Source organism: Cyrtonyx montezumae, unplaced genomic scaffold (genome assembly GCF_038088225.1).
Source record: "Cyrtonyx montezumae isolate F1298 unplaced genomic scaffold, pur_monq_1.0 scaffold_3, whole genome shotgun sequence".
NCBI classification, from domain to species: domain Eukaryota; kingdom Metazoa; phylum Chordata; class Aves; order Galliformes; family Odontophoridae; genus Cyrtonyx; species Cyrtonyx montezumae.
This window is the reverse complement of record NW_027072034.1, coordinates 57,542,177-57,555,924: the sequence shown is the minus strand read 5'-3', so window position 1 is coordinate 57,555,924 and position 13,748 is coordinate 57,542,177. Positions and strand designations below refer to the sequence as shown.

Below are 13,748 nucleotides of genomic sequence, written 5' to 3'. Positions count from 1 at the left end.
GAAAACGAATCAAGGCACTGTATCAAATACAAGTTTTACTCCAAAACAAGAGTTTAAAGTTTCCCAACGGTATCTTCAGCTCCACACCAGACAATGTCAGCAGGGATGAGGGGGGAAGTCCACCTACACATCAATTTACTGTATCAGGCTACTGACAGTCTTGCATGTCTTAAGCCTATGGTGATTTTTCTCTCTTTTTCTGCCTGCTGACATCACTTATCACACTGCAAGACAAGGAATGGATGCACAGAACCTGATGTGCTGGAAATGTCATCATATCCAAAATATTGTTCAAATTTTAAACTGAAAAATTAGGGTTCCCCTGCAATAAAAAGCTACTTGGCCCTACAATGAACTGAATTAGGAAATCTTGACAGCAAACCTTCACTGAATCCTTGTTGCTAAGGGACTGAGCAGGCGGTAAGCAGGTGTATGACCCAAGTCTCCGCACACAGGAAAGATGAATCCATCCAGAGAAAGAGGAAATGCTCTGACTTTGTTTAAGGAAATTTTACCAAGAGGAGAAGCAGAGTCTGTTTCCTGTGTTAAAAAGACAGTGCCTTTAAATCCTGTACTAGCCCCATCACAGGGAAAGACTACGTTTCCCAGACCCAGTGGAAACATTAGGAAGAAACTGTTCATCTGTACAGTTCTGCACCTCCTGGAAAACAAATGAGAAGCTTCAGCAAGATTGACTTCATCCTCTGAACACCAATTCAGAATTTTCAGACATTTTCGTTACTTGTACTGGAGTGGAGAAAAAGAACAATTTATAGTTTGGTGGTTTTTTTTCCATGTAAAACCAACTGAAAATGTTAAATAAGTTAAACATGCTTAATCCTTTTATTCTGAAAAGTTAACTGGTCCGAGGGAGAACAACAGGACTGACAAACATCCATAAAAGCAAATGTGGTGAAGTGCACCACAGGTTTTTTGTTTTGTAGGACTAGCTAGGCTCTAACTTCCTACCAACTCATTAAAAATGAGAAAGGAGTTCAAAAATTCAGCAGCACCTACTTAGCTGCGAGTGACCTTTGGGAAATCCTTTGTCTCACTAATTGTTTCCCTTACTACCCAGCGAGCAATGCAGTACAGAGAAGAGTCAATGTCCCCTGCAGCCCTGTGGGGAAGGTCCGTAGCCAGCACAGAAGAGCTGAGCTCGATTAACTTCACCAGCATGGAGATGCTCTCATCTCACGTGCACATCAACAGCACCACTCCAGGACCCCGGTTGCCAGTGATGATTTGTCACCTCACAGGTCCAAAAACACTCCCAGCTTACGTCAATGTGGTTTCAGGCACATTTTTAGCTCAGACCACTCATTTTGCGCAGCCCAAAGGGAGCCCAGAGCCAATGGTCAAAAGAAGCCTCACTGTGCTCCACATGAGTTTACTGATCAGAAGTGTATGTCTGCAGGGAAGCAAGGATGCCAGAAATCAGGGCAGAAAGCTCGCCAGAATTCATCCAACCGTTCACAGACAGGAACTGGGAATCACACTTTTCCCCTACAAATGTTAAACTATCCAAATCCAAATCCCCTCCCCACAAAACCCAAATGCCTTCTTCCTATTTTCCCTGGTGTTAAACATATGTTACACGTGCATTACAAAACTTGCACACAAACTGTGTTTTGAAGCAGGGACCAAAGTGCAGCAAACATCCTCACTCTCACTCACATTTCTGCTTTCCAAGAGAAGTGCCAGAGAAAGTATTCTATTTTTGTAAGAGTTTAAAGGGCATGGTCAGAGAAGTGACTATGTAAAAATGGCACCTTTTCATCCAGCAGATCTGTTCCCAGTGAGTATTCTGACTCATGTCTGCTTACTTCAGAGACCAAAATAGATTTTTACTACTTCTCACTCCTCTTTAGCCCTGCAGAAGCAACACGAGGAGGGAGGGATATAAATCCTATGCTGGACCAAAACCACTGGGACTTGTGACCCACATATGAGGCACTGGGAGAAGGGCTGGATGTGCCTCTGAGGATGCCCATTAATTTGCCTGTCCCATGCCATATGCATCACAGGGGTGTTGGTAACTGAAAAGGAGAAGGAGAGGAGAGGAGAGGAGAGGAGAGGAGAGGAGAGGAGAGGAGAGGAGAGGAGAGGAGAGGAGAGGAGAGGAGAGGAGAGGAGAGGAGAGGAGAGGAGAGGAGAGGAGAGGAGAGGAGAGGAGAGGAGAGGAGAGGAGAGGAGAGGAGAGGAGAGGAGAGGAGAGGAGAGGAGAGGAGAGGAGAGGAGAGGAGAGGAGAGGAGAGGAGAGGAGAGGAGAGGAGAGGAGAGGAGAGGAGAGGAGAGGAGAGGAGAGGAGGAGAGGAGGGATTTAACTTCTCTGTGTAAAAGGTGCAAGAATTAAAATCTCAGATTCTTCTGTGCTCTTCATTTTGAGAGAGTGATAAATTGCTTCGCTGACATGAAACCTTGGTTGTGCCTACTAAGAGGTGCTCTTTGTGGTTTCAGGATGTTGACATACATATTGGTGACAGATGATTTGGCTTGTCCCAATTGCTAGAGATACAGAGCATGCTACAGACTGTTTGCTATAAATTCATAAAAATACCAGAGAACTTATAAATGCAGTGAAGGAATGAGGAATACTGGCCCAAATTCCCTGCTTCACATTCTGGGCAAACATAATGAAACAGGGGAAAAAGCATTCACTTGATTTAATTTTATTTTTTTTTAATAATTCTTCTTTTTTCTAACCTGCTTTTAATTCACAGGCACAAACCTGTGCAAAAAAAAACAAAAAACAACTCTGTCAGCCCTTGAAGGGCCAACCTGAGTCAGAACAATCAATGTGAGAGTGCTTCTTTGGAGAAACTATTGATAACTTTTGCCATACGTGCTTCACGTGAGTCCTGCAATTAAGCTTCTTTTCCAAGCAGTTTGCAGTTTTGTCTCAGTGCAAGTTGCTATGCAATGTATTGATGTTACTTTTTTAGTTATACTACCAATCCTATGTGCATAATTTGTGAGCTCTGCAGATAACATTCCGTTTTATAAACAGAATTTTAAAACACCGGGTTTAAATTTATTAGCGTTCATTCAGAAATGACAAAAACTTTTCAGAAAGATGAATTTTGAATCAATTTCTGTATTGCTTCTAAGCTTTTTTTCTTTCCAAATCCCTTCAAATTCTTTCAATTATACAGAAAATAAAAATATAAACTGTGATAAACCATGAAATTTGTCTAAACTTCATTTTCTTTGGCTGTCATTATTTAATTTTTTGTACTGCAACCACATAAAAGTAATTTGCAAAGAAGATGCATGTGGAGCTCAGTGAATCCATATGATTTTTACACATACACTCAATTACACTAAAACAAATCACAGTCCAACTGCATGCAGTACAGCTACTGAATGTCAAAAAATGTATGGGGCTTGTTGAAAAAGCGTGCTTCAGTCAAATCAGGTCAAATAGACTGTGTATATCCATGCTTAATAAGCTAAAAATGAAGCAATAGAGTCAATGCAAAGCCAGGAGGTATTACGAAAAGCTCAGACTGGTAAGCCTACATGACTTACAAATGAGAAGACATCAATCAGATTTTCCAAAACATTTGGTTACAAGTGGTTTATGTAGCAGCAAGCTGCTGCTCCTAGCCCACTGCTGAGAGCAGTGGGAAAATGACAGAGACATCTTCTGATACACATTTGATAACAGCACAATGTTAGTAAAAATAGACCTTTACAGACCACTTGCAGCAGCCAGGGGAAGATAGGAGCATAAGAAGCTTGCTTGTTAGGCAGTGTATTTGGGAATGGGGGGAGGTTAGCAGGGAAGAGCGTTTTCACCTGACCCCTCAGGGTCAGTCAAGGCTGCTGCTACCACCCTGCTGGCAGCCCAGGTGCTGCAGGACAGCCCGTCTCCAGCCTGGAGAAGAAAGTGATGCTGGCCACAGGCTGCACTCACTGACTTGCAGCGATGCTCTCTGAGCCCTTCGTTCCCCACCCAGTCTCGTCGCCCTGAGCGAAGTCCAAGAGATTTTTTTCTCCCCTTGCTGTTTCCTTGCGAGGTGAAAAGAAAACAAGCCTGTTTCATTACAGACCTCCTGCAGGAACTTGAAAACTTGGGTGTCTAAACTGCGCTGATTGAAACCACATTGAAGCACGTGTTTGCTTAACTTGCAGTGCTGCAAGCCTGCCGGTGCTGATCACTTCCTACAAGCCAACCCTTTCGGTAAGTCAGCAGTTAATGAGGTACGTGCAGTTCAAAGCTGCAGACTACCTGACAAACCCAGATCTGAAACACAGCCCAGGTTGAGCTTCATTTACATGAGCAGTGCTATGAAAGGGGCAGCTGCTTCTCAGCGTCCTGCCAAGATGGCACAGCCCGCGGGCAGTCTCCTGCCTTCTCTGTGCTGGGAGGATCAGCAGCAGCACAGCATCACTGAAAAGATAGCAAGGCTGAAAGCAACACCGCTATCCAGACACTGTAATAGAGACATGGATACCACACGGTGTGCGTGTTAAAACAAACAACAACAGAAGAGCTCAATGCAACAGCAAACCCCTGGCTCTCTAACCCCTGGTGCACACCAGCAGTCTTCCAGACACAGTGGTCCCAGGGCGTCCAGCTCGTGTGGCTGCAAGCTGAGGCCCTTCCCTTCCACCCACTGTCTATCAAAGCATCTGGTATCTACAGCTAAAATGAAAACACATGTTTATTGTTTTCTCTTAGGGCAGACAATTAATATTTATACGATGCATTATCAAACAAACATAACTATGTATTTTGTTCCTGGAATAAGTGTTTCGTAGCGGAATGAAGTTGTGCCAAGGAGGGATTTCATCTGATGCAAGCAGCATGCAAGAGCGATCCACTTCCCATCGTAACTTTCGAAATTAAAAAGCGGTGTTTCAGAACGTGTCACAGAAAAGGTAAGATTGTGAAAACAAATGCTACCAAGCGCTCCCCTGCTCTGTCCAAGAAAAAGTGCCACTGAGACTAATAGGAGATACGCCTGCAACAGACGTACGGAAGTAGACATTTTGCAAATGGCATGTTTACTCTAGATCAAATATTGTTTTAGCTCTTAAACAACATAAAAATGTCTCACTGCATACATTTCAGCTTTTATGTACACACCGATTAACAGGGACATACACTACAACTACGGCAGAATAAACTCTGGTTTTCATTGTGAAATTGCTGTTTCTCGCGTTCAATCAAGCTCTCCAGATTATACACATACCACTACATATAAATAGAAGAGGAAAAACGTAGTTTAAATATAACAGATATGTCCGCAACTCCATATTTAGATATACCCTTTAATTTTTTCCTATTGCCTACTTTTTACTGACACTTAAATTTAGCATAGTAATTTTAGACTCTCAGTTTTTTTACTTACACTAGTTAACTGCTAGCAACATTGACAAAGAAATATATTAGATTTCCTCTGTTTATTTAATTACATTTCAAACCGTCACAGTAACACAAACCCTCACAGCTCCAGCCTTCTGCCTGGCCTAAAGACAAAATGATGCTCAGCTAAAACATGCCTGACTAGAAATACATGGCTAGAACCATGCCAGGAAATCAAATATATTCTAGTGGCCACAAAAGTGATCAGCTATGGGTACAATTAAAGCCAGCATGGCTTTAGAGCATAAAAGATGATTCTTTCAAGCCCTGGCCATACCTTTTGCTGGTAATGTCCACCTAGAGCTCAGGCTACAGCCTTCCACAATGCAAGAAACATAATTTGACCTTACAGATGCCCTCTTTCCCCTCCAAAAAAACAATATGTCCACTTTAAAGAACACGATAACAAAAAATAAACAGCTCCCCTAAACAACCCAGCCCCAAAGCCCAACAACCTCCAGTAGATATTGCAAGGGAAAGGAATTGCTTTGAAAGAAGCGATGTAATGGTTTCATTGTTACCTGCTAAAAACTCCTGGAGTGCTTAGGGAAGGAAGGAAATGTGACATGTATCCTCTCAGAGCTACCAGATGCCAACAGTGCTGCAAAAGCTTTTCGTCTCTGTTTTGTTGTTCTCAGCAGAGGGCAAAGAAACACAGGGAGAAACTCTTGCATAGGCAAACCTTCATTAAGCGGTCAAAACGAGCTGCCCTGCAGAAGGAGAACCAACACAACCCACCTCCAGCTTGGCTGGAGAAGCACTGGTGTTTTGTAGGGAGCGCAAAGGAAGGGATTTGCCTCATCGGTAGCCAGGTATTTGCTCATGTGATGCTGCTCAAACCAAGCGGGTGACAAACAACTGCCTGGGGATTTGGTGTTTGTTTACACAGCTCCACGTGCACACAGAAAATAAATTTCCCCCCGACAAGCAAGTAGCAGAGGCATCCACAGTGCCCAGGCAGAAGTACTGGTGTTTGGGGTGCAATCATGCCACTAACAACTGTGTCAGCATGCAGAGTGCGATCTCTGCCTATTGACACAGCAGCGACTGTGCTCATGATGCTACTTCTGAATTTGTAGCAATCTGTGCTTCAGGCTCATGTACCCACATTGTGTTGGAGCATGACAAGGAGCTCCAACATGGTTAAAAAAAGAGAGAGAAGCCCCACGGCTCACACCGCTGTAAACCATCAAAAGAAAAAAACAGCACCAACGGATATCTTCTAGAATGTATATCTTTAGAAACAAAATTCTACATGAATTATCAGCCAGAATAACACCTCAGGAGCAAGAAGTCCGACTGATCACATCTAGGATGACCGCTGACAGATCATTTATAAAGCGCCTGCAACATGTAACTCTATCCAGCACTGTATGATTTGTTTAACTTTGGGGAGTCAATTGTGGGAGGTGGGGACAGATGCTATTCCGAGCTCCAAGCCCTGGAGTGCTTTTGGAGGTAACGCTTTTCCTCCCTGCAAAGTTTTCCAAAGGTTGGCCCAGCCCTTCTGCCACTGTTTGACTGCACACAAGTATGGAAGAAAACAAGAGCCGACGTTACTCTTTCAGCACACAGCATCATTGGTTATTTTTAACATCACTTAGAAAACAGACAAGACAATCAATATCAAAATACGTTTGTCCTACACTACGTATTTATCCTTTCTTTCTCTTCATTTAATTTGGAAGCCACCAAGCAATCAGCTGTGGACAGATCTTCTCTCCCTTGCTTTACGTATCAGCTCAGGGGTGTTTGAAACCCCACAGGTGGTGGTGCAGAGACCCCGATGAAAGCTTCCATTTCCTGACCTGGTGAGATGCTGTCTTTGCCTATTCCGCTCGTTTCCATGAAACTAGGGAAGCATTCAAAGGGTTAAACCAAAGGAATGTGACATTTCTCCATGTGCAGTTCAGAGACCTATCCTGGTTTTTCTAATGGGCTCAAAATTACATGGGTAGAATGTGATTTCCAAACTATTGCTTCAGAGCTGAAGCAGTGTTAATTTGGAGAATGACACTTCGAATACAAATAACTGGGGAGGAAAAGAAAAAAAAAGTAAAAAAAAAAAAAGTACAAGTTTAAGTGCGCTGTGGGCGCTCTGTGAAGGCAGCAATGAATGGAAGTTTATGTTAGCCAGAACTTGCAACTTCAGCTTTTGCAAATAAGATTACCTTCGCTGCAAAGCCTACAGGAAAGTCATCTGGTCACCAAAACAGACATCTGTGCGCTGTGCCCAAGCGCTGATTCCAGAAAGTGCCGCAACCAACTCTGATCTCATCAGCCCAACTCAGGTAACTGAACTACATCCAAGAGCATGTCAGCTTTTGAGACGGCCGTACAGGTATCAGTTAACTGAGCGGCGCAGAGCCGAAATAATTACAAACGAGCGAGAAGAAATTAGTAATAGTAATAAAGGGGGAGGGAGGATATTTCGGAGACTTGCGACCGAAACGAGAGCGGCCAGCCTGAAAGCAAACGCATTAAAACGAAAGCGCCGCCGCTTTACCACCCAAAGCAGCCGGCGGGGTCCGAGTGCGCGCAGCGGGCGCCCGCAGGAGGATGCTCGGCCGCCGCCGCCCCGCTCCCTTCGCCCCGACGGCGGCGCCGCGCCCATCCCCGCGGCCTCGGGACGCTCAGCGCCCACCCCTCCCCGCGCCCCGTCCACCGCGCTCCGGGGAAAGGACTTACCGGGCTCGGGGGGCGGCAGGGGACGGGAAGGGATGGGGGAAGGCGGCGGCCGCCGCCAGCGGTAGCGAGCGAGGGAGTGAGCGAGCGCGGGGCCGGCGGAGTGCAGTGAGTCACTTCAGTCGGGACGGGCTCAGCCCATCGCGCTGGCCCCGGGCTCAATGAGCCTCTTTCTTTCTCCAATCGCCGAGCGGCGCAGCCGCTGCTTCTCGGCGCTCCCCGGCTCCCCCGCGGCCGTCGGGGCGGCCCCGCGCTGCCCGCCGGGCACCGGCACCCCCCGGGGCGGCCCCGCTCCGCACGGGGGGAGTGGGGGGCGGGCGGAACTGGAGGTGAGCTGAACCGGCGGGGGGGGGGGACGGGGGAGAGCGGGGCTGCGGGGCTAGGCCCGGGAGGGTTTAAAGAGAAGTACACGCCGACGTGAAGTCCGAGAGACGGCGGCGGGGCTCGGGCGCGCCGCGCAATAAAGAAATGAATGCGGGGAAATGTAAGAAGGAAGGGGGAGAGCCGGGAGCTGAGAGCCCTTCTAGCAAGAGACGGGGAGCGGACGCGTCCCGGAGCGGGGAGAGGAGCGCTCCCATCGCGCAAGCACAGCACAAATTCACAGCACACGGAGTTGGGAGAGCCGCTGACGCCGGGGAGCAGCGAGCGATGCTCCTCGTCCCGTCCCGCTGCCCCGTCCCATCCTTCCTTACCGGGGCTCCGCTCCTGCCGCCGCCGCGCTGCCCCGGCCGCCCACGGGCGCTCTTCGACCCCAACGCGCCCCTCCGGGCATCGCCCGCCGCCTGTCCCCGCAGCGCTCCTCGGACAGCGGTCAGCTCACGGAGTGGCAGCGCGCGATGCGGAGAGCTCAGTGCTCCCTTAATTAAAATAATAATAATGATAATAAAATAGGAAAGAAAAAAAAAAGTAGAAAAAAATTAAAAGCGTCTCAGTTTTTAAAGCAGAACTACATAATGTATTAATTGGTCGCTATTAGCATGCAGTTTTTATTGAGCGTAGCACACAGAAGTCTGATTGTGAGCGAGGAGTGTTTTCAATGAAAGTGGAGTTATTTTAGCTGCAGACATGTTTACATTTCTGTGGTTTAGTCTATAACTTTCTCTTTTTCTTGCTTCAGAATTCTGCTCCATGAAGCAAAGCCCTTAGCTCCCAGACATTCCAAAAAGTCTGCCAAAATAATAGGAAAAAAAAAAAAAGAAGGAGGAGAAATAAAAAAAACACACACAGAGACCCCCAAGTCTGGGTCAGGCCCAGGGCTGGATATGGGCAGAGTGAGCATTACCCCCTCCTCACTCCCTCTCCAGCTAAAAAGCCTTCAGGGCTCCATTTCCTGTTTTTAAGGAAAAAATAAAGCGGGTCTAGGTCTGATTTTAGACACTGCCTAGACCAGGGCTGGTGGGTGCCGGGGACCTTTAACTCTCTCCATGCCGAAGGGTCCCCTCTACACAGACCACATGCTTTCTCCCCCTGGGAACACCATGGCTTTGGACCACACTGTGCCTTTTTGAATGCCTAAATCATGAGCGAAAAAGGCAAGCAGCAACCCGGCCAATGCTGAGCTCAGAACAGCAGAGCAAAGAGACAGAGCACCCCAAAAGTGGATCTTGCCACAGCAGCACCTCCCAGTCCCTTCTTTGTGGAAGCATCCCCTCTCTCGCCACCTGTCCCACAGCCAACGTGTCCCTGCTGGGGACAGACAGCATCCTCCTTACTGTTAGGACCACAGCTTAAGAAAAGCAAAATATCCCCTGCCAAGCTCGTCCCAAGTATTTCTAGGTGTTCCTTTCCCCAGTTCATCCCCTCCTTCCTTTTATTTTACATGCCAGATGACTGCTGTATAGTAGGACCTTTCGCTTTTGAAGAAGCCCAAAAGCATTATGATTTCCTAATGTTTAAAAAAGAGAAGAAAACACCTTTCCCCAAAGATGTTTTGTATTAATTTAAGTATTGGTTCCTGGTTCATGTCAGGCCCTTTTGCAATGAAATGTCCTGCGTGGGCTGTCACACCTGCTAAATATAATCCGCTCTTTCTTTTGATATTCTGCAAAGGGCCTTTAAAGGTTCACATCCTCCAGTCTGGAGATTTAATTGCTTCATCTAAGATTTTAAAAAGCCTTGTAAATTGCTGAATTTTGTCGATTTCAAAGCAGAGGGAGGGATGTGATGGGGCTTTGAGGCGATGCCAGTGCACCGTGCCCTCCTCACAGTTGTGAGTCACTGTCCCACCCCAAAGGCTCTGTGCTTCAGGGCCAAGAACGTGAGCTGACTTTATGGCTTCCAATGAGTTGAATATGAAAATAGTAGCCCATTGCACTACGGTAAATGCTCACCAGGGAGGAAGTCACAGATTCTGTTTTATAGAAAGTAATGGAGTGAGATTACTTGCACTAATGTACTTAACTCTTCAGAGAACATAAATCTCTCAGGAAGACAGCCCCAAAAAGAGTGGCTCCCCAAATCACTGGTGGCACCAGGCTAGGGTGGGTGCTTAGCCCCATGGCTGGGCAAGGACAGAGCCATCCCTCCCCTGAGGACAGAGGGACATGAGGCCCCAGGAAGGAGCACCACGCATTTTTCTGTCAGTGTGAATGACACAGAGGGGCAGCAGCAATCTGCCATCAGCTTCAAAGCCACTCTAGCTGGTGGGGGCAGCAGCCTTCCTGCAAGCAAGCAGCCACCTGGACCAGCAGCGTGCCCTGTCAGACAGGGACACAGCTCTCAGAAGAAGGGTTTGAATTTTGAATGGCCCTGTGTGGAGCCAGGAGCTGGACTTAATGATCCTTGTGGGTCCCTTCCAACTCAGGATATTCCATGATCTTATGAGTCTGTGATTCTAGGACAGATTGGTGGTAGGACTGGTGTTATTGAAATTCTTTTCTGATCTGGATGATTCCATGATTCTGTGATAGAGCACCTTACACAACACCTCTTACACGACTCTAGAAGAATCAAAAACTTCCAGGTGCTTCTGGGGGTGAAGACCAGGCTTTCACATGTTGCTTCTTGGTAAGAAATGGAAAGGACGAAGTGTTCTCATCATTCTCCCCCTTCCTCAAACACAGTTTTCAAAATACAGATTTGAAATGAACAATCAAAAAGACTGAATTTTCACAACTAGAAGATCTAAAGAACACTACCAGCTCTTTTCCTATGAGACCTATGGACCTATGAAAATGCATTTATCACAGTCATGGATAAGTTGCAGTCTCTCATGTCAGCATATCTGTCACCTCCTTCCTGGGGTCCGGACCCTTCAGTGGTGCAGAGCTTGCTGCGGTGAACCTGGGTGCCACAGGCTGCAAGATGGCAATGACAGTGCCACAGCAGATAAAAACTGGACCAAGGATCCACATAGATCTCATGTTTCATCAGTGTACCTCCAGTTCTTTTACTAATGGGCAAATGCTGTGTAGTGTTTTGAATTTCACTGAAGTTGAAAGTTTCTGGGTGGTTTTCTGTTTGCTTGTTCTTGTTTTTCAGAACAGAAAAGGAGGAATTGTCACTAGTCTCCCACATTACAAAAGAAGAAGTGCTTTGTCTAGTCTGTAACACCCAGGTTACCTATACACCAGTTGAAGAGGTTTTAAGATTTGCTCTTAATAGTCAACAGGACAGGCTGCAATGCTCAGCACAGAAACCAGGGCTGCACCTGGGCAGGCCACAAAACCATGTGGGTTTGGAGGCAGGATGCGATCCTAAGGAAGCACTCATGCTTTGTGCTACAGCTCCAGCACCTGTAAAAGTGCCTAAGCCTCATCTACCTCAGAGGCATTTCAACTCCAATTCATTAAATAGAACTAATTAAAGAGGGCTTTTAGTGAAAAGCTAGTAACATTAATTATCATAGATATTAACAATAAAATAGAATATAGTAATGATGTTTTCAGTATGAAACGAGGGCAGGGAAGATTTTTTTTTCCAGCATTGCTTAGCATTCTTTATTTCTAAATGCAATTAAAGCATCTGGTTTTCTCAGTAAAATAAAAAATAATTAACATTTTACCTATGAAAATACCATTAAGATGAACTAGTCTGGCAAAAAAAGGGAGGCACATTTGTAAATATTACCTATCATAGCTTGGGATGACATTCACTGATAAAGGTTCTCTCATGCAAAAATGACATTTAAACCAAGAGAGATAGACAGTTATATTGATAAATCCTGTTGTCAAGGTATTAACAGGCAACATTTTTTTTTCAAGTACCAGAAAGGATGATGGCAATGTAGCCATCTCTGAGGAGCTCACTCGTGTCCTTCTTATGTGAGAACCATTTTTAATCAGAGAAGAGAGTTTCTTGTGAAAAGCTCTAAGATGGTAAAAGAAAAAACTTTGTTTTTTTCTTTATGAGAGAAACTGGGACTCACCTGATTAGGTGTGTGCTTAGGTAAGGTATTTGGACTAACAAAATATTGTTTGCCAGGATATTCGACACCAATAGTACATCCGGGACTGCTGTATCAATTTCTAACAATTCACGCTGTTTTCTAAGCAATTGGTTTAAAGGAAAGGGAAACTATGTGATTGTTTGCATTTTTAATTTTTGGTAAAAAAAGAATAATCTGTTTATAGCATTAATTGAGATTAAAACTCAAACAATGTGTTATCAGGAGAGGCCCAGACTTGAGACTTCCACAAATTTCATTTCAGTGTTTATGAGGCCACAGATAATGTCAAAGGTCTGCTCTGGTTGATGGGAAAACTGGGATACTTGTCTGAATCCCTCCAACACTCTCCATTATATGAGGAAACTGTCAGGTCTTTTCCCTTTAGTTTGATAGGTAAGTCCCAGTCTAGACAAAAAAAAAAAAAAAACTGAAAATAAACAATGAGACCTGAAGGTCAGCACAAGAGAAACAAGAATAAAGACCAAGTAAATTTCCCCATCCACATTTCAGCATCCAGAACTTAGCCTCTAACTGATTCTAAGTTTGGAGTGGGAGTGTAGGAGGGCAGAATGTGTGTATTTTCCTATTTTAGTCAAGGCATTGTTTCTCCCCTCTTTAAAGGGGCATTTCTCTGCCTCACTGCCTAGATTCAGGGATCAAGAACTCATCCAATGAATCAGCACAGAAACGCTGAACAGAGCATATTTTTAAGAGCTGCTAACTTATTCAACCACATGGTGAAAATTAGAAAATAAGAAAGAAAAAAAAAGGTGAAAAATTCTGAAGTTTGCATCTATTTATAAGTGAAGAATTCAGCCAACATGCAGAAATATTCAGATCAGGATGACTATTGAAATATAAAATGCTGAAAATAAATAATGCTTTAAGACAAGCCTGATAAAAAATAAAATGCTTAAGTTGTTGAATAGAGAGCAATTAATAAGTTAAAACACCATATTGTTACTTGCTCATTATTAACACATCCTTACATTCCCTTTGATTACTTGGCATGTAGTTAGTGGTCCCTGAAGAAGTCATAGCTTACTGCAAATGTAACTAGAAAAAATTTCAATATCCAATTATTTAAAATGTTTATAGGATTTAAATTAGAGAGCTGTTCTAATTCTCTCTTTTTTATGGTAGTCTGCTCCTCTGATTTCTGCATTTGTCTTGATCCCAGGAAAACTCTACATTTTGCCTTCAGGTATACACAATCAGTACTATGCTGATATATAGGTAGCTATACTGATGGATATATGGCTCTGGCTATCACATCTGAATACTATACTGGAAGACTCTAAG

At 44.8% G+C, this 13,748-nt stretch overlaps 1 protein-coding gene across 1 annotated transcript in view; it reads right to left on the bottom strand.

Moving 5' to 3' along the window:
* Positions 1-8,208, bottom strand: part of ERG (ETS transcription factor ERG) — a 139,855-nt gene extending 131,647 nt beyond the window's left edge. The window contains exon 1 of the mRNA XM_065741751.1: positions 8,063-8,208. The gene's annotated coding sequence lies outside the window, so the exon portion shown is untranslated. The remainder of the gene's footprint in view (positions 1-8,062) is intronic.
* Between the last annotated feature and the right edge of the window lie 5,540 nt (positions 8,209-13,748).